Raw genomic sequence first — 26,457 nt, forward strand, 5'->3', positions numbered from 1 at the left:
AGCAACACATGGTTTCACTCGTGAATTCTACCAAACATTTAAAGAAGAATTAATACTAATCTTTGTCAAACTCTTCCAAAAAACAGAAGGAGGATGGATATTTCCAAACTCATTTTATGAGGCCATCACTACTTTGGTCCCAAAACCAGATAAGAACACTACAAGAAAAGGAAATTACAGACCAATGTCCTTGAAGAACATTGATGCAAAAATCATCAAGAAAATATTAGCAAATGCAGTATATGGGGCACCTGGTTGACTCAGCAGTTGAGCACCTGCCTTTGGCTCCGGTGGTGACCCCAAGGTCCTGGGATTGAGTTCCACATCAAGGTCCCTGCAGGAAGCCTGTTTCTCCCTCTGCTTATGTATCTGCCTCTGTGTGTGTGTGTGTGTGTGTGTGTCATGAATAAATAAATAAAATCTTTTAAAAAAGCAAATGGAGTTTAATAATAAATTAAAAGGATCATACACCATGACCAAGTGGGATATATTTGAGGGATGCAAGGATGATTCAACCTCTGCAAGTCAATAAAGGTGATACATGACCTTAACAAAAGGATAAAAGTCATACAATTATTTCAATAAATAAAGAAAAGCATTTGACAAAATTCAACATCCATTCATGATAAAACCTCTCAACAAAGTGGATATAGAGGTAAAGTACCTCAAAAGAATAAAGATCATATATGACAAGCTTACAGCTAACATCATGCTCAATGCAGAAAATCTAAAAGTTTTTCTCATAAGATTAGGAACAAGACAGGGATGCCCAATCTCTCACCGAATCAACATACTGCTGGTAGACCTAGCCAGATCTAGGCATAGAAAAAGAAATAAAGGCATCTAAATCAGAAAGGAAGAAGTAAAATTGCATTTGCCAATGACATGTCTATATAGAAAACTCTAAATAATCTACCAAAACAGAACTAATAAATTAATCCAGTAAAGTTATAAAATACAAAATCAATAGAGAACAATCGATTGTTTTTCCATACGCTAATAACTATCAGTAGAGAAATTAAGAAAACAATCCCATTTACAACTGCATCAAAAAGAACAAAATATCTAGGAATCCATTTAACAAAGGAGGTGAAAGATCTGTACTTTAAAAACTCTAAGATATTGATGGAAGAAATTGACAAAGACACAAATAAATGGAAATATTCTGTGCTCATGCGGAACGGGCATCACAGAAGTGGATATAGCTGGTAAAAATTATTATTTTAAGACAAATTATTGGCTATAGGTAAGAAACTATTGGAGAGAGAGCTTTAAAATATAGGCAAAGAAATAGTAAATGAAGGAAGAACCTAAAGGAAAGAATAAGTTGGGGTCCAGGGCACAATTTTTAGTGAACAAGAAAGGGGTCAGATTTTCTTCTGATATACATCTTTTGTTAAGTGTGAGGCTAGAAATTTGAATAAATCCATACCCGTTACTATTGATTTTCTTGAAGGACTGTGAATCAGTTATTTGTTAAGAAAGAGAGAGATAGGATGGGATAGGAAACTTTAAAAGTGTGTTAAGTTTTTGAAATAGCCATTTTTGAGAATTCAGGAAGAGAAGTAGGCTTGCACTAAAGATAATTCATAGAAGTCATTTTGATTTTGCAAAGGAATGAAATCTGTGATCCATTATTTTATCTACAATGTGGTTATTTTGATTTGGAGGTTTGCTAAATTCCAACAAACCTTTTAATTTCACACGCAACTCATTTGGAACCAGAGATGTTCTAGGAGCCATTCAGTCAACTTACATTCTCATTTGGTGAATAATCTGTTGATTCTTAATTGATTTGATATTAAAGTGAATTGACTGATAGCAAACCAAATTTGATATGTCATTTTTACCATATTCAAACCAAGAGGAACCCCCTGTGACTTGGCTTAGTTTCAGTATATAGGAATGGAAATCAAGACATGCAGAAAAAGTGGACTAAGAAGATATGGGGTGACTAGGAGTTGGAAAATTCCATGAGGTAGAAGTGTGGGTATAGCCAGGACGAAGAAGGGAAACATCCAGGAAAAGAGAAGTTGGTGACCAGAATATGAAATACAGTTTAATATTTTAGAAGTGACACTAATTGACATATACATAGAATTAGGTAGTTAAAATGAAAAGAATATAATAAAGTTACTGGAATTTAGAGGCCAAAAAGCATAGGAACCAGAGCACATTGGATAAGTTCATGATATGGATATTGACTTAGGATGATAGAATTTCCTTTGGCACTTAAATTTTTTTTCACTATAGGCCAAATTTATCTAAAACAAATAAATGAATAGCCAAATTCTGAATTTTTCTTAATTTAATTTCCTCTATTTTCTTTTCAGAACAGGAGGAGAAGGTAGAAAGTGTCGTTTTCCAAATCAAACATAGAAACCCCTTATTCTCAGCTGATGGAAGCGACACAGCACACATCTGGAACTCCTACTCTTTACTCAGTTGTAAGAAGCTACTTTCCATTTACTATATCTTCTCTATATTGTCAGGTGTTCACTGGATGGTACTACACTTTCCAGTACTCCAAATCATTAATGTAAATCTCTAAGGGACATTTTCTAGATCAGTTTATGACTGTATGCCAATATAATCATTATTTGTTCTTTATTAGGTTTTTTACTTTGGGTTAAGGAAAATACCATTTTTATTCATGCAAACTATTGCTCATCGATTCACTTTTCCTCTGACAGTTGCATCCAACTTTGAAAATGTGTTAACATCATATTACTCCTTCATGCCAGGGATCTATTTAGGCATATTTTTTCTCACATTTCCTGTAGAGAGGTTGAGAGCAGGTTTGTCATTGTTATTTTCATTGTGTGTGCTACTCTCTTGCTGCCATTTTAGAGTCATTCATAGTGAACTATAGCACTGAAAGAGATCAGGTCCAATATTCACACATGTTGTGATTGTATTTAATTTTCTTTTTCTTTTTCCTTTTTCTAAGAAAGTGGGGGCAGGAGCAGAGGGAGAGAGATAATCCTAAGCAGGCTCCCTGCCCAGAATGGAGTCTGATTTGGGGCTCCCTCTCATGACACTGATATCATGACCTGAGCTGAAATAAAGAGTTGGGTGCTTAACTGACTGAGCCAAATGCTCTGAGAAGAGCAAGTCTTCTAAAATGCCCATCTGAGAGTTTGTGAAGTGATAGCAGGGCTGCGAGGGAAATCAGACAGAGTGGTGGGTTGTGGAGAAAACAATTACCATGATTCTAGAGCCAGGAGGATCACTCTGTAGGCCAGTAAATCGGGTTCACCTGCTTTTAACTGCTATACTCAGCTGATTTTGCAGCTTTGACTTAAATCTTGAAGCTATAACTGCTTGTATCAGAAGAATCATTTCAGCAAAGTTTCTTGTAGGAAATTAGCAGTCCCAATCGTCACCTGATGACTTTCTTACCCCATTCATCTAAAGGTAATAATTAAAATTTTATATGTTTATTTTAGATTCAGAATATTTGGCAGTCACATGTTTAGGATGACTAAAATAGTTCCAAAGGTGCTATGCTGGAGTAGTTATAGAGAAATACATTTGAGCTCGTGTGCTAGAAAAAAACAATAAAATGGAAATTTCATGTACTTGCAAAATTCTGAGTTTGTAAAGTTACCTTTGTTTCTTTGGCATCAAATGCTTACATTAGTAATAATAAACTGATACTTTTCCATAAAAAAGTCTTGAAACTATAAAGCTCATGATTTAGAACCTGGGATAAAGGGATCCCTGGGTGGCGCAGCAGTTTAGCGCCTGCCTTTGGCCCAGGGCGCGATCCTGGAGACCCGGGATTGAATCCCACACTGGGCTCCCGATGCATGGAGCCTGCTTCTCCCTCTGTGTGTGTGTGTGACTATCATAAATAAGTAAAAATTTAAAAAAGACCTGGGATAAAAATTGAAGTATCAATCTAATATCAACCAACTTAATAACTTTGGGATAGAAGTATCTTTTTTTCTTTTTTAAGAGAAACAGAGTGGGGAAAAGAGCAGAGGGAGAGGGAGAGAGAATCTTCAAGTAGATTCCCCGCTGAGCACAGACCCTAATGCAGGGCTCAATCTCACAACCTGAGATCATGACCTGAGCCGAAATTAAGAGTTGGAGGCTGTAAAAAAAATAAATAAATAAAAAATAAAAAATAAAATAAAATAAAATAAAATAAAAATTATTTAAAAAAAAAGAGTTGGAGGCTGAACCGACTGAGTCACCCAAGTGCCCCTTGAGTACATTTCATTTTCATATGGAACTCTGCCTATCAAAAAAAAAAAAAAAAATCCTTTTTCCAAGAGCTAGATCAAATTCTCCCAACTACTTTAAGCCCTCTTTCTCATTGTTCCACATTTTCTCCCCCTTCTTTGAGCTACTCTGTTTGTGTAGGTCTCTATTAACCATTGGATCATGTATTCACTTGGTAAGTACTAGGGGAATAAAGAGGAAGATAACACATAAGGGAAGGTCAATATGTAAACAAGCACTTGCAGCATATCTTAAGTGCAGTTATTAAATACATAATTATATTATAATTATTTATACAACTATATTATTTCTCCCATGAGGTTATAAGCTCCTGAGGGCAGGGGTTCTGCATATTCAAATGGTATCTGAGAGTGGCTTGTATAGTCTCTGGCCGATGGTAGATATTCAATAGGTGATCAAAATCTAATTCTACCCTTAATTAAACTGAATTCATTGATATTTTGCCACATAAAACATCTTTCCTAACATGTTGAACTACCTAAAAAGCATTTTTTGTATCATTATGATTCTGTGACTATACTCCTTGTCAGGGTAACTAGTGTACAGGGTACGCTGCCCTTATGCCTTCAGCATTCTTGCTCTGTGTCTCTCCACCTTTTGTGCTCTGACCCAGTTTACATGTCCCACTTATGGGCTTCACTTTCATCTGGGTCTTAAAGGGAAGCTCATTCTCAGTTGTAATATCCTAATCTACCAAAATCCTCTACCAAGGGATCACAAGACCTCCAGTTCTCTGACAGCTCCAGTGATGGGAGACACAGTTGTTGGCTCTCTGCTTCCATTCGCTCCCCCACCCCCATAACCTTGTCTATTCAGAGCTGCCAGGGAGCCCTGTATCTCCAATAATGAAAGAGTTCTGGCATATAGCAATTAAATGAAAGAATGAATTATAAGGCAATCTTTTTCAGTTCTAGACCATTCTAATTGCTATTCAAGGTTACAAAATTACAGAGTAAGAATATACTTTAAATAATATTCAACTGGCTTTATTATACAAAGTACCATCTGCACATGGTAAAAAATTAAAATGTTACAGGGACCTATCAAATGACTGTAAGAGGGAGCTTCTCACTCCTGGCCTAAATGAGTTTTCCTCTATGAGCAAATTATTATTCTATTTTCCCCTTTACTCACTGTACTCCTAAAGAAATATAATGCTGGTAAATTTGGTAGTATCAGCAAATTATTACCTTGGTAAATTTGGCAGGAATGAATAGGCATGTTTGGGTTATCTCTACCTTCTTTTCTCCTCTATGGATCTGTCCATCTTTCAGGAATAAGCTGTCCACTGGTTCTCCAAGGTGCATGCTCCCACATGTGGTGAGAGATTTGGGATGGGAAGATATGGGTAATTTGTCTCTTTCTGAGATTCAATTAGCAGATCTATTTGACGTTATTTGTTTCTCAAATTACTAGTGGCTTTGGTGAGGAGGAAGAAATCTATTTATTAGAAATCTCTTTGAAGACTCTCAACATTGATAATAATTTACTCAATCCCAAACATGAGTCCTATTTCTGAGTTTAAGGCTAACATGTACTTGCATTCATTTCCAGAAAGAAATATAAATGAATATACACATATTAATATTTATAACACTTTTTATACACATAGATCAGTAGGGTCACATCCATCCTGTTCATCATTATGATTTTAGACTGAATTTTATATCTTGGAGAGCTTTCCACTATAGTCCACACAAATCTACTTTAATATTTTTTTATAGTCACAGAGTGTCATAGTGTGTCATTACTGTATAATGGGCTCCAGTTGATTGACCCACTGGATAAAACATCCATTCCAATTGGTTTCATTTTGAATGGTCACAATCTACATCATAATCTGATATATTTTACCACAGCAATGCTGGACCTGGTTTTGTAAATTTATACTTTCCAGCAATTACAGGCAGGTCATGCTATAAAAATTTCCTTACACAATTTCTTTGGTCTTACTTTATTACATGCAGCAATTTATCTCCTCCAATTATCTTTTCCAAATACCACCTTTAATCTCTCAAACCTTCTCTGAAGCTGTAAAAATATTATAACTAGAAAGATTCCCTCATCAAACTATTTTAATCCCACCTTTCACAGTATCAAAGTATTATCTATATACATTTGAAACAAATTGTTCATGCATCTGGGAGATGTATACAATCTGCCCATCCCAGGCTTTAAATACACAGTTATTATTTTAGATTGATATTATCCCTGGGAAAGTCCTGCAACTAGAATTGGGACTAAAGGGAGGCCTAGGTGGCTCAGCAGTTGAGCATCTGCCTTTGGCTCAGGTGTGATCCTGGAGTCATGGGATCGAGTCCCACATGGGGCTTCCTGCATGGAGCCTGCTTCTCCCTCTGTCACTCTCTATCTCTCTGTCTCTCTGTCTTTCTGGGTCTCTCATGAACAAATAAATAAAATCTTAAAAAAAAAACTTGGGGACTAAAGATTATAACTTCATTCTTTAGTCCATATAACTTTTCAGTAAGGGATTTCAGTAAGGGGATTTTGAGACTATAAAAAAGAGTATGTATGAATAACAGCAATACTATTAGCAGACATTTTTGAGTGCCATTTTATAATTTTATTTAATCCTCACTATCAACCTAAGTGTTTTATACTAATACTCACTCTATGAGACAGGCTTTACTGTTCTCAGTTCTCTTTTACTGAAGAAGTAAATAAGTCTTAGAGATGTTATTGATGCATTAGCAAGTGGCAAAATCAAGATTTGCACGTAGGTTCATTTGGCTCTTAAAATCTATACTATTTAGATGAGAGAAGAGAAAAATGACCTCCCTGTTGAAAACTGTTTTTAAGCATTTAAAGATATGTTCAAAGAGCTCAAAACAAAAAAACAAAACAAAACAAAACAAAAATGAAGGAGGAAGAAGAACTAGATAAAATTAAAAGTTCCTAGAATTTATGTGAAATTCTATTTGTTTGGATCCTAGCAAAACATGTCATCTAGCTAGGAATTTCAAGAAAGGCTTGGGGCTTTTTTTTATTCATGCCTAAATTATTTTTAACAGCAAAAATTTAAATACCATCAGTGTTTTTCCAAAAGGGGGTTATCAATCAACACATTTTAAAAACATAATGTATAAGGCAATTTAAATAATATTATGCATTTGGGAAGGGTCCCTTTAGTTAAAGAATTTTTAAATTGATTGAAAGGATAAGCTATACTTTTAGAAAGATTTATGTTTTACAACTGAGGTAGGCTAGAAGCTCAGAAGAGGCTGTGGCCATGAGAGACTCTTTCATGGAACAAACGGGCTTTGAATTGCAACTTAGAAGGAGGATGGGCATAAGCAAAGGCATGCAGTAAGAGTAGGAGAAGCAAGACATGTTTGTAGGATGATTTGAATAGGGCAGCAAGGACATTCTTGAGAGCAATAGAAGAAAATATAAAGAGGTCAATGTATGTTTTCATCCCAATTAGGATTATGTCTGCTGCCCAGCAGACATCTTCAGCCTTTTCCTTCTCAACTGTTGTTGGTCTCGGACCAAGAAATTTAAAGTAATTTTTGTATTAGGATAAGCAACATGGCAGAAAGTTAGCTAAACTATAATAGAAAAAAAAAACTATAATAGAATATTACTCAGCCATAAAAAAAGAATGAAATCTTGCCATCTGCAATGACATGGATGGAGCTAGAGAGTATTATGCTAAGTGAGTAAGAGCAAGACAGATACCATATGATTTCACTCACATGTGGAACTTTAGAAACAAAACCAATGAGAAAAGGAGGAAAAAAGAGAGAGAAAGGCAAACCAAGAATCAGACTCTAAACTATAGAGAACTGAGGGTTACCAGAGGGGAGGGGGCTAGAGGATGGAGAGAGGTGTTGGTGATCAAGGAATGCACTTGTGATGAGCACCAGGTGTTGTATGGAAATGTTGAATCACTATATTATTGTCCACTTAAAACTATATCACACTGTATCTAAATTAACTGGAATTTAAACTTTTAAAAAGATTAGAAAAAATAATAACATGGCTAACATAAGCATTTAAAAAATTCTATTCAAGAAGAAAGAGTTACATTCACCCAGGTCACCTAGACAGGCACAGACACTAATCAGAACACTTGGATGATTACTGTAATTTCCATGTCTTTGAATTTAGGTAGTGAAAGTTGTATAATACAAGTGTATTTGGAGAATTAAAAAAAAAATTCCATAACCCTTTCAAACCTAACCACAAGTGACTTTTGGATTTTATACTGTACTGCATTATCCATTCACTTTCTCCTATCTAAAATGTAGATTTTGGAGATGTGCTTGCATATTAAAAATGAAAATATTTCCCAAAAGGAAAAACAAATTGCTCTTTCCTAACAGCATCACTGTGTTTTTTTTATTCACATCAAGCAACTCTTTTCTTTAGCTTATAGTTTTGTGAAACATTTGCTTGCAGAATAGTTTCTTTTTGGCTTCCCATGTGGAAATAATTAGAAACAATGGTCAGTTCAACAGAAGTTGAGGTAATCATGGCTTTTTGGAAGAAAACTCAGAGGTACTATTACACCAAACAGATGTCAAAACATGAGAACCAAACTCAGGAGCCATAGAGGCACCTTGTTTTCTCTGTTAAGGGGGGCTACATGGGTGTACATTGGGTGGTGTGTACCCGAGTGGAAGTAGGTTTCACTTACAAAATCAAAACAACTACAAAACTATTTTTCTTTGTGGAGAGAAAGTTTTACTTCAGATTTCTGCTTATGTTGGCACAGGAAACCAGGCCAGGTTTACCAGGAAATCATTCACAACACTGGCATTATGTCTCACAAAGTGCATTTCAGAAACCCAGATGGGCACTCTTAATCACCGGTGTGTGTAATCAGCAGCATGTTTAGGAGATATATGGCGCCATGCCTCACATTCCTTTCTTCTATTGACGTTTATTGATTTAGGCCTTTGAAATGTCCTCAATCTCCAGCCCAAAAATCAGACTCCTATTTGTGTCAATGTCGAAATACATTTTTGAGTTGGAGAATCATGCACTTCTGCCCTTTCTTGCTTTTTTTCCCCAGCATAAAAAATTTAAAAGTGTCACCCTATGAGGCATTCAACATTGTTGCTGTCAAAATAAATGTTGTATAATTCCTTCTCAGGATTATTTATTGAACTGACATTTCACTCTTTTCCTTCCTCTTTCAGAAATGATAAAAGAGTGTGACATGGAGACTCAGATAATACATGATACCATGAAATATACATTTATTGATCTAACCTATTAAATGCTGACAGAGTGAATACACAATTGGACTATGGCCTGTCTATATGACAACAGAACTCTGACCCACAAGCTGTGCAGCAACCAGTTTAGAACAGTTAGCACGTCGTCAGTAACTGCCAGCTTTCTTCATTTTTGCTCCTACTTCCAACTCAGAACCAACCAGAGAAAGCCAAATATGCTTCCCTAATCAATTACATAGAACAACCTACTTCTAGTTAGTGCACCATCAGTTTCCCCAGGACAACCACCTCCAATTAAGGCATAATTGAAATCTTTGAGTCTAGACCAAATTCAGATGAAGGCTGACTCCCTTGCCATAGCAAATTCTGAGTAAACAGCCTCTGTATTTTCTTATTTGAATTGTTTTTGTTTATGTCTACATTGTTTTCCTCTCAAGGCCCTGATCATCCCAACATATGGTTGAACAACCCTATAGGTACCTTAAAACATACATTAGGTTTTGAAAGTAACTTGGAGACACCAAACATACACCATCCTTGTCACACATCTTAGAAATAATCAGATCAAAGGTAGTGAGAGCCATACTAGCTGAGATGTATCTTTATGACTCGGACTTGTGCTACTGGGTTCTACTTAAATGATAATATCAGATGTTTATTTTGGATTATATATAAAAAAAACAACAATGGCAACAAAAAAAATTTAAAAATCCACCCTTTAGAAATCAAAGTTAACATGTGTGTTCAAGACAGCATATGGCTTCTTGAATACCTCTAATTCTATATTGCAGGAATTTCAATTAGACTACAATAAAGTATGTTTCATTAAAGGTTTGCTAATTCTTTTCTTCACATTATTCCTTGATGTGCCATCTTTTTCCATTGGTCTTGCCCTATTTATAAAATTCTAGTATCCACAATATAACTCTCAAGTTTTTTTAACAGATCATGTTCATTCTCAGCAAGAATTGTACTCAATAAAATTTTGATGTAGTTCAATTCTGTGCTCTGGCACTCATGGTCTCCTCTTGTGTCCTTCAACCTGCCCTGTCTTCAGATTTTCACTACATTCTATTTGAAAACCTGCTTTTAAAAGATCTGATAACTAAGGGACATTGATATATGTATGACTAAAAAGGTTGATTATGATAGACTTTTTTATGTTTTTATATTTGATAGGAAACAAAATAACTTTAGGGTTCCTGTCTCTGTATTTAGTAAGCACTCAATCAATATGTTTTGAGTATGCAAATGAATGAATATAACAACTCATAGAAATATCTAATTATTGGGACTTTCATATTTTCATCAAATAGAAATAGTTTCTAGACCCTATATATAATGTTATGTAATCTTCAACATTGTTCAGGGATAAAATCAGATAAATTCCATTCAGAAGACTCTTCTATGACTCAGGGAATTTTATTTATTTGTGGATTTGTAAATATTAGAAATACTCCCCTCATTTGTTAGGTGATTGTATCTATAGTGCGTCTTGACTAGTTATATTAATGAAAAGAATCAATATTTAAGAATAAATAAAAGGGTAAATAATTTTTTAAGTATTTTTATTAGGGTTTCAGGTGCTTGTTAGTGTATTTTTAAATGGAGTTAAAATTGGGGTGCCTGGGTGGCTTAGTCTGTCTAGCATCCAATTCTTGGTTTCGACTCAGGTCATGATCTCAGGGTCCTGGCATCAAGCCCCACACTGAGAATGGAGTCTACTTTCTCTGCTCCTCCCCACTGTATGGTCTCTGTTTTTTTTTTTTTTTTTTTCTCTCTCTCTCTCTCTCAAACAAATAAATAAATCTTTACATGGAGATAAAATCTATCAGGCATAGAACTCGAAGTCTTTAAAAAATTTTAAACATGCTTTTCAGATTTTACTGTTTAGGTATATCAGCCAGCCTTACCCTGCCTTAGCTGCATCTATTGTCTTCTTCAGAAATGCACTGTATCACCTCTGAGATGAATATAAAGAACCAAAGTATAAAACAAGATCAAGCTCTTTTTCCTTGCCAATTTGAGGAAATGATTATATTAGCTTGAGAGAAACTTATATTTATTGAATTACTAAATGAAACAGGCAAATTGACTAAAATTGAAAAAAAATTCAAGTAATATTATACTCAGAAATTAGATTAGATTAGATAAGATTATCTCCAAAATTATAGAACTCTAGACTTGGAAACTTTTGGAGATAATCTAATAGAGATCCTTCATTTCATGGTAAAGGAACTAAAGGACAATTGAGAATTGATAGGACATTGAAAACTATCTGAAAGATAAAACATGGAAGAAACCAGGGGTGAATATTTCTAATCAACACCAGCTTAACCTATTGGAAAATTTCCCAGTAGCCTGGAGGTTTCAGAAATTCGAACTCTTTCTTTTAGTGCTAAGTGAATATATGACTTAAAATTTTTTTATGATGAGAACTATTAATATCTACTCTGTTAGCAACTTTCAAATATGCAATACAGTATTATTGTAGTCACTATGCTGTATATTACATCCCCAGGACTTATTTATTTTATAACTGAGGTTTGTACCTTTCAACTTCATTTGCCCATTTCCTCTCTCAGCCTCTCTGGCCACCAACAATCTGTTATCAATATCCATGAGCTCAGTTTTTTGTTTTTTTTGCTTTTGGGTTATTTTAGATTTCACATATAAGTGAGATCATACAGTATTTTTCTTGACTAATCTCAGTTGGCATAAGGTCCTCAGGATCCATCCATGTTACAAATGTCAAGATTTCCTTCATTTTTGTGGCTGAATAATATTCCATTTTTTATGTATACCACATCTTCTTTATCTCTTCATCCACAGATGGACACTTAGGTTGTTCCCATATCTTGGCTGTTGTGAACAATACTGCAATGGACATGGGGGTGCTAATATCTTGTCAGGATCCTGTTTCCATTTCCTTTGGATACAAACCCATAAATGGGATAGCTGGAGCATATGGTAGCTCTATTGTAATTTTTCTGAGAAATCTTTATCCTATTTCCCATAGGGGCTTTACAATTTACATCCTCACTGATGCACAGGGGTCCCTTTTCTCTAGATCCTCACCAGCATTTGTTATTTTCTGTCTTTTCGATAAGAGCTGTCTTAACAAGTATGAGGGAACATCTCATTGTGGTTTTGATTTTAATTTCCCAGATGATTAGTGATGTTAGGAACTATCTGCTTTGGAAAAATGTCTATTCAGGTCCTCTGCCCATGTTTTTTTCGTCAGTTTTTTGTGTCTGTGTGTGTGTGTGTGTGTGTGACCTTTTTTATATATTGAGACAAAGTAGTGATCTCTCCTAACCTCCTTTTCAATGTGAAAGAAAGAATGGATTCTATTATTGTCAGAGAGATCATAGGAAGAATTATAGGCCCCGGAGAATAAGAACTAGGTGAATTTAGGCCCATTCCCTAGTTTTTTATAGGCAGGGCATTCAAAACTATTCATTGAATAAAATGGGTGATCAAAAAAATAGCAGTTTCATAATAAAAATATTTTGAGTTCTTTCAAAATTAATGCTATGGACATTTCTAGAGTGATGTTAGCTTTTCCATATGATTGAATTATAACATTTTCTCTCCTTTTGCCATGTCTCCCTAAGAAACCTAAAGTTCTCCTTCAAAATTATATCAAACAACATTGTTAAGGAGATAGTTTAAACAAATAAGGGGGGAAAGGGGGGAAAGAGATCACTTAAAAATAAATTATTTAATCATTAGGACTCCAGAATTAGATATGTTCCTAAAAGGAGGAGGAGAGTTATAGGGTAGGATGCAAGGATTGTATTTTCTCTTGAAAAGACAAGTCAGAGAACATGTTGAAAATATGTTTCCTGAAAATTTATCTTAATGTGCTATATATTCCCATGCCATATTAATGTGCTATATATTGTGGAATTCTCCAAAATATTAAACTCAAATATACTAACTTGATAGGAGGAGAAGATAAGTAAGAACATGGACTCAGGAGTAAAATTCAGAAGAGAATAAAAAGAATTAATGGGAAGTCAATGGCAATCACCAGAATGCTGCTCAAAATTTTCCTCCTTTCAGTCCAGATAAATGGAACACTTTAGTGGCTACCTAAAGGGGGGAAAAATCAACTTCTGTGGTTCCTTTTATACTTTTGTGCACAGAATGAACTTTTAATACATTCTTATTCATCTCTGAGGTAGCTATTTTTCACCTTACTTTTCCCAGTGTAGTCTTAAAGCATCTACCTTGGAGAAAAAAAAATCAGTTTTGTATGCCAGTGTTTCAATGTGCTCAAATACATCTAAGAAATGCAATTTCTTAGGGCTTGCTGCCCAGGACTGAGGGACATGGAGCAAAAGATTGAGATTGTATTGCCCTGATTTTCAGTCCTTTAGGTGTACAGGATGATCTGAATGGATCAAAGGCCCTCATGGGAGCCATGCAGGAGACAGATACATTATGTGAAATCCATCACTCATAAGCCAAGTGTCCATTGTGAGTATGGCTTATTCTAGGTGCCAAATGATCCAACCAACCAGCTTTGGGACAGGTTATCAGTTTTGCTGACAGACTGATTAAATAAATTTAGAAAGTCCTGGTTAGCACACAAGCTTCACATGAATCAGACTTTCACAAAGATTATGTCCTCCTGAGAAAGTTTCTTCACCCTTCTGTAATGAAAGAGTACTACAAAATACTACAAAGGTATTTTGACCTATTGAATTGCAAAATCATTAAGATCTTTAGATCTGAAATTTTTCACCATTGTAAAAAAAAGTTTTTGGAAAGAGAGACTCACACTCAAAAATACTTCAGATAACTTTACAGGTAGGAAAAAAGAAAAAGAATGCTTACCTAGATATATATGATCGTATTATTATCCAAAATAAACGTATGAGTTCATAAGAAGTTCAAGAAGAGATAATAGTAGATTATGGAAATATTTTATTCAAACTTTATAATAGAAATATTAAATACAAGAATATTTAGTTTAAATAATGGGCCAAGGCTACACACAGGTCAAATAAGATAAAGTTGATATTTTCCCATTGGTTTCAAGAGATTGTGGAGGGCTAAAATATGAAGTGAAAAGTAATATCATAAGTACCTAATGAAGAGTATTAAATGCACTGCTTTATATAGAATATTTAAATCCCTGGTATATTGTGACTAGTTGGTGAGCATTAGAGATGTTATTGTTATTGAGTAACTTGGCTGAGAAGTGTGGAGGAGTTTAAGATAAATAGAAGGGAAAAAATAGAACAGAGTGTTTTCACATTTAGTTGTTTCCAGATGTTTGTTTGTTTGTTTGTTTGCTTTGGTGTTGCTGTTACTTAAATCAGGAGAGACTTGATGTAAGAAAAGATATTCAGGCAGGAAGAAGAGGATGGAGGTGGAAAACTGGTATAATTAATGAAGAAATTTAGGTTGGTGGAAGGAGATGGGATCCAGAGCTGAGTTGAAATTATTATCTTGAGAAAAATACAAAGAATATCTTTTCACTGAGATGGGGATGAAGGAAAGATGGATGAACAGAAAGAAATACGTTTGAACATGGGTATTACAGAAAAGTGAAGTTCCTCTCACATGGCAGCCTCCATTGTCTGTATGGAGTCATGAGTAAAACCAAAAAGGTATCACAGGAGCCAGAAGACTTTTAAATTTACTCACAAATGTTAGACATCAAAAGTACCAGAGTATCTTTTGCCAGACAAAAAGAGTGCCTTAGCTAGGAGTCTTGATCTTCTTTCCTCCATCTGAGAGAACCACATACAAGAGAGAATACTCATCTGTATAATCATTAGGGGAACTTCACATATCAAATGCACTGACCCATATACATTTGACAGCTATTTTCCAGTTGATAAAAGCCTTTTGCTAAATGCTTCTCTGCCTTCATTTCAGACATTCTGTATGTGTTCTCTAAGCTTTATTTAATCATCATTATCATATCTCTTCCCAAAACCATTTATTATTTTTCTTTTTGCTCATTATCTATTATAGCAGATATTTTTAAATCTTGTTTTTATTTTCCTAGTAGCTTATGGAATATCTGTCTTTTTGATGGGGAAAGGGTTGCTTCTTTGTTTATAGATATTCTTCTCTAGTCAACCAGTAGATATTTTACAGCTATGTTTGAAGGTGACTGTTTTCCATGTGTTATTCTGTATACTTTGTTCTCTTCGGGACAAGCATAATGTTTTCAGTCTGAGGTTATGTACACCTGGATGTTATTTCTAGCAAAGGAGAAAGTTTGAGGCAGTATAAAAGAGATTCTCATTTTGTCTGACATATTGACAACACACAGTGATTACTCTGGTTAGCTTACCATGTTGTATTACCCATTGGTAATTCAGCAAAGCCTTTGAAATAAAGAACATTCCTTTTTGTCTGCTGATATACCTTGAAAGGTAACTGAGGCAATTACCTTTTGAGGCCAGAAAAGCCCTGTGAAGAGCTATGTCTTTTTAGGCAAGAAACAACTTTTTAACAATATACTTTGATAGTGAGTTCACAGAGACAGCTAAGGAAGATATAAAAGAAATATAAGATTATAACTTTTATTTTCATGTAACAATCTAAAGGGAAAGGAGACTATAAAAATTGCTTATCAAATGAAAGACATTTTAGTTCTTGGAATATCCCCAAAGTAGTAGTTAGAATTATTCCTAAGGACGTGAAATTTGAATAAGGTAGCAGCTGAAGAAGAGAAAAGTATGAACTTACAGAGAGTAAGTGATAAAGAAAGACAAAGAAGCAAGAATAATGAGCAAATGAGAGAGAATAGATTTGCTTTATCTGATGTTATAGCAGGCAATATGATGACTCAAGAAAATAAAGTAAGGGGGTAGTTAAGAAGCCCACGGGTGTGTACCAGGTAAACTGGGCAATGCGAATCCACTGGTATTGTCTAGCATATAGATATGAGTGATCCAAACAGAATTTGAGGAAAATTAGTCTCACTGTAAGAAGAAAATAGATCGAGAAGATAATAAGAAACTAAGAAAGTGAAACACTAGGTGGTGGGTATCAAATGGCTGTCACAAATGTGAGGCAACTATTAGAATGAGCTTAGAATCTGACAGAAAGTGGGCAGCCTGGGTGGCTCAGTGGTTTGGCGCCACCTTTAGCCCAGGGCCTGATCCTGGAGACCTGGGATCAAGTCCCACATCAGGCTCCCAGCATGGAGCCTGCTTCTCCCTCTGCCTGTGTCTCTGCCTCTCTCTCTCTCTCTCTCTGTCTCTTTCATGAGTGAATAAATAAAATCTTAAAAAAAAAAAAAGAATCTGACAGAAAGAGCATGGAGACCTTTGTTATCCAATATTTGTTGAAGAAGGATCCATAGATGGATGATGAATGAAACATGGTGATAAAATTAGAGTTCACTCAAGCATTTCTTCCTTCTTCTATTCAATCAGGTATTTCTAATTATCCAATCCTTGATTAACTAAGAAAGTTTAGATTACTACAAAGAGCAAGGGATTAGAGTAAGATGACAAAGACTGAGTACTGACTCCTGACTTATAAGTCTCTTAAGAATACTTTAATCTAGAGCTTGGTTCCTTCATCTATATTGCATTAAAGGTAAAATTTTTCAACCTGTGAGGATCAAACTGGATATTTGTAATAATTCACATATAGTTGAAATGCACTCATTCAACATATGTAAATTCCAGTTTCCATAGAAATAAAAGATTTGTGAAAATATTTTTGAAGAGCACAGACTCCCAAATTAAATATATGTATATTATTCTTGTTATTTCATTACATATTCTGGGCACAGCATGACAGTAAGTGCTGAAAGGAAAGTAAAGTAAGTAAATTAAGTAAATAAAATGTATTCTCTGTTCTTAAGAGACCCAGGACAGATGTATATAAAATCATTGAGTAAAAGTGCAAATCAGTATCTGATTAGGGGCAGCAAAGAGACATAAAAGCAATATATGCATACAGTTTTCAGGTCTGTCATCCTTGGAAAGGGCATATTTGGAGTTAGGACTTGAGTTAGGGTTTCAAGTACAGAAAGAATTTAATTAGGTAGATCCATTGTAAAGTATGATGATCTCGAAGATCTTCCTTAAATGCCTTCAGGAATGGGACTTGTTTACCTTTTTAAAAATTTTATTTTCAAGACTAACCAAACAAACAGTGCATATTTACACCATCTCGGAAAGTGTAACAAACTATCATTAGGTGGAACTCAGACGGAATACATCTACAGTTTGTCAAAGGACTTAAATCAGAAGAGAAAAGTCTGCTGGTCACCCAAGTTAAAGTCATTAACTGATACCATCTTATTCTTATCCTGATAGAAGCATAAAGAAGAGCCTTTGTTAGAAATAGAATGTTAAATTCCAATAGAAATGTCACAATGAATTTTTCTAGCACGAGGCAAAGTGCACTTTGAATCATAAAACATTAGTAGAGACATGGTGTCATCACAAAAGTTTTACTGTAAGAAAATTAGTGTTCGACTTTTAATTAAGAATGATTTCAAAATGCTTAGTGACTCGGTTACAACAAGTTCGCTACTTACATGAATAGTACATTGTTATCCAATGTACTGTTTTGAAATTATGTAAGAACTTATCATGGGAGCTCGGTCTTACTGTGTTGCTGAGCAACAACTTCTCTTGTCGTTCATCTGACAAGTTGGCAGGAAAACTTTGTTTAAGATTGAACTTCACTGTTTTTCATTTAAAAAGAGATTGGGAGACCAGTAAATTGTTCTCTGTTCTCTACTGAGTTATTATTACAGTATGTAACTAGCTATTTTCTCTCTGTTGATACTGCAAGGAGACCATTTCTTTTTATGAAGTCATAACTAGAATTTAATGTTTTAAAGTAGCAGTATGTTTTGTTTGTTTAAAAATGCAGAATTTTTTTCTTCTAAAATAAGTCTATTGTGCTATAGTTCAAGGGTACAGTGAATAACAAAATTCTTCTTAGCTAATAATAAGCATAAGTATTTATTTGGTACTTATGACAAGCTGTGTACTATATTAGGCACGTTGATTTTTATTAGTTCAAGTTTCTGCCTAAATACCACCATATCAGAGAGCTCTACCTCATTCACCTTAACTCCTCCACTCCTAACTCCAGATCTCCTTTGCTATTTTATTTTATTCATAAGACTTTTTTTTACAACTAATATAGCACATGTAATTTGCTGAATTACATATCTCTCCACTCCCTCAGCTACCATAGAGAGCTACATGAAGCTATTTAATTTTTTCCCCAGATTCTGCATAATAATAAAGCAATTAGGTATATCAAACAGCACAATAATAGCTGAATGCATGCATGGTAAATAAACATTAGTTGCATTATATTATCATGGTTAATTAATCAAGGTTATGGTTTCAGTATCCAGATATGCCAAGTAGTTCTATAATTCATAAGTTATAAAGTATATTATTAAAGTTGTATCATAAAAATTGTACCATTGATACAAAAACACAAGGAACATCAGCCAAACATCACCATTATGAGGCAACACTGATCTTTTTTAATTACATAAAAACTTCCAAAAATTAATGTTTTCCAACATTGTAAGAATAATCTATTAATTATGTTCATAATAATAATAAAATTATGAATTAGGATGGGTGGTTCTATTTTCTGCATACATTCTCCCAGAAGATGTTTTATTTGAGGGGACATTTGACTTTAATGAGAAACAGCTGAAGTAGTAATAACAAACTAGCTCCAAAAATATTCTACAAATATTACCTCATTTGTTTCTAGACAATTAGTAGATATTAATTGTTAATTTATTCTAACTGATCTCAAGATCCACATATTTAATATTTAAGCCATTTCTGCTGCTCTTTTCAAACTCTATTTTCAATTTCATTTACAAATGTTCTCTTGAGAAGAATACAGTATATGCTCCTTATCTACTAATACTTAGACTATGAAAAGATAACAGAGATCATTTAAAACTGGTAAACCCTTCCTGACAGCATATCCTGCTCTTACTGTCTCCTCCTCACACTGTAGACAAGATCTTTAATCAGAACTAGCAGCTAAGGGTTGTGCACAGTGACCATCAAACACTAGATGAGTAAAGGAGAAAGTGTCACCAAAGATCTGGATCCCAGAAAAGAAACTAGCCAACTAAAGAAATACTGCAGAATGAATAGAAAAACAAACCAAAAAGTTAAATTAAGTATAACAGACCTCCTAATGAGATTTTGAGTAGATACTAAATTCATGAAAATGAAATAACTAAAGATAAAGAAATTAAAATATTTTAAAAGTCTTATTAGTTGTCCCTAATCATAAATACTGATATAGGTAAAGAAAGAAGTAGTTAGCTGGAAATGAACATGAAGTTTTTTCCCAGTAAAAGGTGCAAATGTATAGATTGATAATGTGAAACAAAAAGGTACAAACATGAAAGAATCAGAAATTCCAAAACCCATTTAAAAATATATACAAAATTCAAAATAGAGAAGGCAAGGGAGTAAATAATGAAACAGAAATAAAAATTGGCACAGTGGGGATGTAGCTATTTAAATAAATTTAAATTATGTGATCAGGAATTTTTAAAAAAGAGGAAAGAAGAAAGAAAGAAGAAAGAAAGAAAGAAAGAAAGAAAGAAAGAAAGAAAGAAAGAAAGAAAGAAAGAACCTATCTAGAATTTACCTTGCTAGCCTGCACAATTATGTAAACTAATCCCTTTCAATAAATCTCTAAATATGTATCTTCCACTGCTTTTGTTTCCCTGGTTGACTACTGACTGATATAGATTTTGGTACCAAGAGTAGTATAGAGAGGAGACAGTGGTAGGCTGAATTTTGACACCCATTTTTCACCAAGATATCCATGTCTTAATTTCTGTATTGATACATAAAAACTAAAATATATGATGATCAGTATTTTGTGCACCACCAAACAAATAAATTTAAAGCCTAAATGAAACACATAATTTCTGAAGAAAATATAGGCTTTTAATTTGAAAGCTTGAAAAAGACCAACTCCACAGATGAAGTAGACAATTTATCAAGCATCTAATAGGAAAATATAGGCCCAAACAGATTCAAGGTGAATTCTAACCTTGAGGAAAGATATTTCAATTGCTTGATAAATTTTTTGTAGAATGTAGAAAAAAGAGAAAACTTTCCAATCATTTTTATGTAGTAAACATGATGTTAACATCTAAATCTAACAAAGATGGAACAGAATCAAAACAAATTTATAGATAGATCAATATCACTTAAGAATATTGAACCAAAAATCCTAAATAAAATATTAACTATTTGACTTCAACATCACATTAAGCAAACAAGTGGAATTCATACCATGAAACTAAGGATTCATTACTGTATATAATCATATTACTAAGACTAAAGGGAAAAAAAACCCACAATCATTTCTATAGATGATGAAAAACAATTTGACAAACCTGAATTATAAAATCTCCTAGGAAAAATGAATGAACAATTGTTTCCTCATCTTTTGGATATACAAATACTGAAAAATCCAGCATCTTTTCTAAGTGATTTATAGGCAAAGATGCCCGATATATCTACCAGTATTTAACACTCAACTGGAGAAATTAGCCAGTACAATTAGATAAAAGAAAACAAATGAAAGCATAGTAAAACTGTACATATAGTTGTCAGTGACATGACAATATAGCTGGAAACTCCTAGAACATCAATGATAAAACAATAGCACAAATACAAAAATAATAATCAGGCACAAGATATACTGAAGGGGAATACTTCTTTTAGAATAACATGAAAAAGGTAAAAACAAAAAAAAATTAAGCTTATAGAGGAAAGCAAAAATAATAGTTCCCAAAAAGTGCAAAATTTGACTTCAGTAAACAGAAAGACTTTGTATCAATAATTTGTTCTCAGTTAATTTATGAATCTAATGCTTTCCCAATCAAATACTAATTAGTTTTGTCCTGGAAATAGACAAATTGATATTAAACATGACATAGGAAAAATAAAAATGCACAAATGACTAGGAAAATTCTGAAAAAGAAAAGCAATAGGAGAGGAATTATCCCTACCATGTATTAAACATACTACAATGGCTCTATCATTAAAACAGTGTGATCCTGGTGCCAAAAATAGACCAATTAAACAAAATAGAAAGTTGACAAATATACTCAGTATGTGATACAGTGGACTCAGAATGTACATATGGAGTTAAGACAAATCTCATATTCCTGTGGAAAAAAGTGAACTTCCAATAAATGATGTTAGGGCAATTGGATAATCATATAAACAGATCAAATTGATTCATTTTCCAATGCATACATAGAATAAATTTCAAAGAAATAGGTATAAGAAACACTTAAGAATTGAAAGAAACTAATCAAGTATTAAGGGGAAAAGATGGTTGAATTCCTCGATTAGTCAAATATAAGTCAGGTTTTCTAAGTTTCTTTTAACATGTAGTGTGATATATGAAAGAAAAAAAAAGGTATAGTTGAAAATTTGAAAAGAAAACATCAGGGGGCACCTGGGTTGCTCAATTGGTTGAGCATCCAACTGTTGGTTTTTGGCTCAGGTCATGATCTCAGGGTGGTGAGATGGAGCCCGGTGTTGAGCTCTGTGCTCAATGGAGAGTCCCAGATTTCTCCCCCCTTCCTCTGCCTCTCTCCCTACTCACTCTGTCTTGCTCTTTGTCTCAAATAAATAAATAAAGCTTTAAAACATTTTTTAAAAAGAAGAAGAAAACATTAGGACAAAATAGGGACACTTTTATTATCTTGTGTAGAAGAATGTTTTTTTTTTTTTTAGCAAAACTTTATAACTATAAAGGAGAAATGTACAACTTGTATAATAAAAGACATCATAACAAGGTTATGGAAAAGCAATAAATTGAGAATAAAGTTATAACATGTATAACAAAGGGTTAATACACAGAATTTTTATGGGATTCATTTAAGTCAGTGAGAAAATCCAACAGAGAAAAATGGGTGAATGCTATGAATAATCTGTGTACAGAAAAAGGAACAAGAAATATATAAAAACATTCAATTATACTCATAATTATGGAAATGCAAATAAAATAAAATGAAATACTTTTACTTCCAGAAAAGATTAGTGATATTCACATTGATGAAGTATAGAAAAATGTACATACTCATGTTCTGTTGGTGGGAGTATGGAAAATAAAGGCCTTTTATAATAATTTCAACAAATTTAAATTTGCATATGCCTTTCCATCTGAGAGGTTCCATTCCTTGTTATCTAGAAGAAATCTTGTATTTCTGTGCACCAAAATGTCCACTCTAGTATTTTTGCAAATTACAAATACATGAAATAACCCAAAGATTGAATAATAGGAAAGTAATTACATTCTAGACATGCACGCTATAAAATACACAGTAGCTATTTAAAAATTAGGCATTTAATCTATGTCAGTAATATGAAAATATCTCCACATATTGTGAAAGGTGAAAAAAGCAAGTAATAAAACAAGTAATATAGTGTACCACTTACGTAATAAAATGAACAATTGTGTATAGATAAATATCTCCACATATGTAAATGTATGTAAAACAATTTTAAGGATGCACAGCAAAAGACTCACAGCAACTTACTTCAGGTAGGGTAGTAACCTATGGTTTACTGTTAGTGGCTAAATAAGGATGTTCAGGGATCCCCGGGTGGCGCAGCGGTCTAGCGCCTGCCTTTGGCTCAGGGCGCGATCCTGGAGACCCCGGATCGGATCCCACGTCGGGCTCCCGGTGCATGGAGCCTGCTTCTCCCTCTGCCTCTGCCTCTCTCTCTCTCTCTCTCTCTATGTGTGTGTGACTATCATAAATTTAAAAAAAAAATAAGGATGTTCATATTCAACTCTGCTTACATCTTCATTTTTCATGTTCTACGATAACGATATAGCCTAAAGTTTAAAAACCCATGTATTATAATAGTGATTTTTTTTTCAAATCTCCATATAGGGCTCTGATAGTGCTTAAGTTAGCCATTTTATCCTCCTGCTAGGTCAGAATCACATCCAGTGACTTATTTATTACTTATTTATTCAATTTATTTTGAAATGTCACCAGTTGTCACATTGCCCAAGCAGTACTACTGACTTTCTGTGTGACTGATTGGCTCAGGTAGCTGAAGCACAGTGATAAAAGCACTAGATTCAATATTTGAATATACAGTTTTATTTTAGCTCTGTTTCCAGAAAATGGGACGTGCCATTAAGTTCTACATCATCAAGGAAGAGGCCAGCCCAGATCATACTCCCTTCTTGTGCTACTAGTCTCAGGAAAAAGCTACTTGAAAGGCCATGGCTGATTAATAGAAAAGGATTTAACTGATGTTAGAGAATAGGTGTTGGGGTCTGGATATGCAAAGTAGAGCAAAGAGACATGGCTCTTTTCCTCGGAGTTTATAGTTTAAAGAGACAAATAATCAGGTAAGGTATTATACTAAAATGTGACATATGAGGGCATGAAAAATACAGTATAATCTTGGAGTACTAACAGTCAAGGAGGTCAGGTATCCTAGAAGTCATATTTAAGACAGGGCAAGAAAAATTAATGAGATATAGGTGTAGACTTGGGGGATGCTCTATGCATCTGACAGTTACCATTTCCTACCAAAAGTCAATAAAACCTCAAGGACTTAGGTCTTACTTTTTTTCTTTTTAGTTTCAGGTACAGAATTTAGTGATTCAACACTTATATACAACACCCAGTGCTCATCCCAAGTGCCCTCCTTAATTCCCATCACCTATTTAACCCATCCCTCCAGCCAATTCCCCTCTGGTAACCATCAGTTTGTTTTCTATAGTTAAGAGTTTGTTTCTTGGTTTTCCTCTCTTTTTTTTCCTCCTATGTTTGTTTTGTTTCTTTAATTCCATATATGAGTGAAATCATACAGTATTTCTCTTTCTCTGGCTGACTTGTTTTGTTTGGCATAGCTCCATCCACATTGTTTCAAATGGCAAGATTTCATTCTTCTCTATGACTAATATTCCATTATAGATAGATATTAGAGATGATAGATAGATAGAAAATAGATAGATCACATCCTTTTTATTCATTAGTTGATGGACATTTGGGGGTCTTTCCATAATTTGGCTATGGTGTAGGTAATGCTGGTATAAACATTAGGGTGCAGGTATCCCATCAAATTAGTATTTTTGTGTCCTTTGGAGCACTTTAATATTGCCCCCAGATATTGTCTTATTCCATTTGGGCTGCTATAGCAAAATATCATTAACTGGGTGGCTAATAAACAACAGAAATTTATTTGTTACAGTTCTGGAGGCTGAGAAGTTCAAAGACCAAGGTGCTAGCAGATTCCGTTTATGGTGTCATTCCTCCTTCCTTGTTCATAGATCACATCTTTTTACTGTAACCTCACATGGCAGAAAAAGTGTGGGAGCTCTCTGGGAGTCTTTTTTATAATCGGTTCATGAGGGCTCCACACACCTCCCAGAAGCTCCATCTTCAAGTACCAACACAATGAAGATTAGGTTTCAACATATGAATTTGGATGAGCCAGGGGACACAAATATTCAGTGTATGGCACCAATCAAATATTACACTACCAGAAAATTTACTGTAGTTTGTATAATTTATACTGTAAACTTTTTTTTAAAGTTTACAAATAGTAAGGAATACATATTTGTTGAAATATGAGGAACTATCAGGAATCATACTAATATAATAATTGGAGAAAGATTTCCAGAAATAGAAAGAGATCCTTGATTATTGGCTTCTTGCTAAATATCAGTGCTTGCTGGAAGAGTATGTGGACATTGGGAGGGGAGATTGCCAAAGGCAGACTACCAGATGCAGTGTTTTTATTTTTATTTTTGTTTTTGTTTTGTTTTCAGATTTTTTTCATTTGTCTTTCACTTCCTCAGTGCTAAAATGTCTGTCTTCTTACCAACCAAGTACATCGTAACATGCCACTGCGCTTTTGTGCACATCATTTTTATTGTCAGAAACATTGTTTGTCTACTTTTCTAGTTGGAAACTTCTATTGATTCTTTTAAGACTGAGCTCTTGTGTGAAGCTTTTAGTCAAGACAATACGATTCTCTTACGATACTCTGGTGTCTCTACACTTAGGGTATTTAAATATCCCCATTTTCTGCTAAATCATGAGCCCTGTGACATCAGAATCTATGCCGTATTTACATCTCAATCTCTAGTGCCAAATGGCACCTGACAAGTAGTCAATCTATAAAGAAGAAAAGTAATTATATTTCAGAATTATTTTACTTAGGAATTAGCTTAATCATTCATATCTAGAAGCTTGCTGGTATCTCACCACTGCCACTGGGACTTCTGAGGTCATGCGAGGCAGTCTAGCTGAGGTATCTGCCTTTTATTTTCTAAGAAATTAGTCACAATAGGCTTCTAACTTTAAAAATATCAGTGTCTGCTTTGTGAGACTTGGCTTAGCCCAATACTGCAGGCCTTTGCCATGCCTTTGAAACTCTCAAAAATCAAATTCAAAAAGTTACATTAAAGGGACTCCTGGGTGGCTCAGTGGTTGATCATCTGCCTTTGGCTCAGGGCATTATCCCAGGGTCCTGGGATCGGTCTGCATCGGGCTCCCTGCAGGGAGCCTGCTTCTCCTGCCTATGTCTCTGCCCCTCTCTGTGTCTCTTATGAATAAATAAATAGTTTTTAAAAAGCAAAAAAAAAAGTTCCTTAAATACATTCTTTGTATTTCTCTACCTACTTGATTAGCCAGTTCATATCTGAAGACAGGAAATGCCCTTGCAAAGAGTCTGCTATGCTATCTGAAAGGTTGTTAAAACATCCATGTTGTGTGGCCCATTCTTTTAAACTGTAAACTACATGCTCCAACTGTAAACAACTGAACAACTCTCTAGCCCACCAATTTTAAAACACTGAATTTACAATAAATGCTTTTTGAATAATTTATTACTATAGAAATATTCAGAAATAATATAAATGTTCAACTACAGACAATCAATTCAAGTATGCCATGTAAAAGAATATGATCCACTCATTTACAAATAAGGTTATATTGGGACGCCTGGGT

At 34.3% G+C, this 26,457-nt stretch overlaps 1 long non-coding RNA gene across 2 annotated transcripts in view; it reads left to right on the forward strand.

Annotated features, from left to right (window-relative positions):
* The window catches only part of LOC144297610 (uncharacterized), a 42,503-nt gene that overhangs the window by 2,469 nt on the left and 13,577 nt on the right, over positions 1-26,457 (forward strand). The window contains exon 3 of one of the 2 annotated variants that reach the window (XR_013364572.1): positions 2,334-2,447. This is a non-coding gene — a long non-coding RNA (uncharacterized LOC144297610). The remainder of the gene's footprint in view (positions 1-2,333; positions 2,448-26,457) is intronic. The other variant, XR_013364571.1, reaches the window with a different exon arrangement.

This window comes from Canis aureus, chromosome 25 (assembly GCF_053574225.1).
Source record: "Canis aureus isolate CA01 chromosome 25, VMU_Caureus_v.1.0, whole genome shotgun sequence".
NCBI classification, from domain to species: domain Eukaryota; kingdom Metazoa; phylum Chordata; class Mammalia; order Carnivora; family Canidae; genus Canis; species Canis aureus.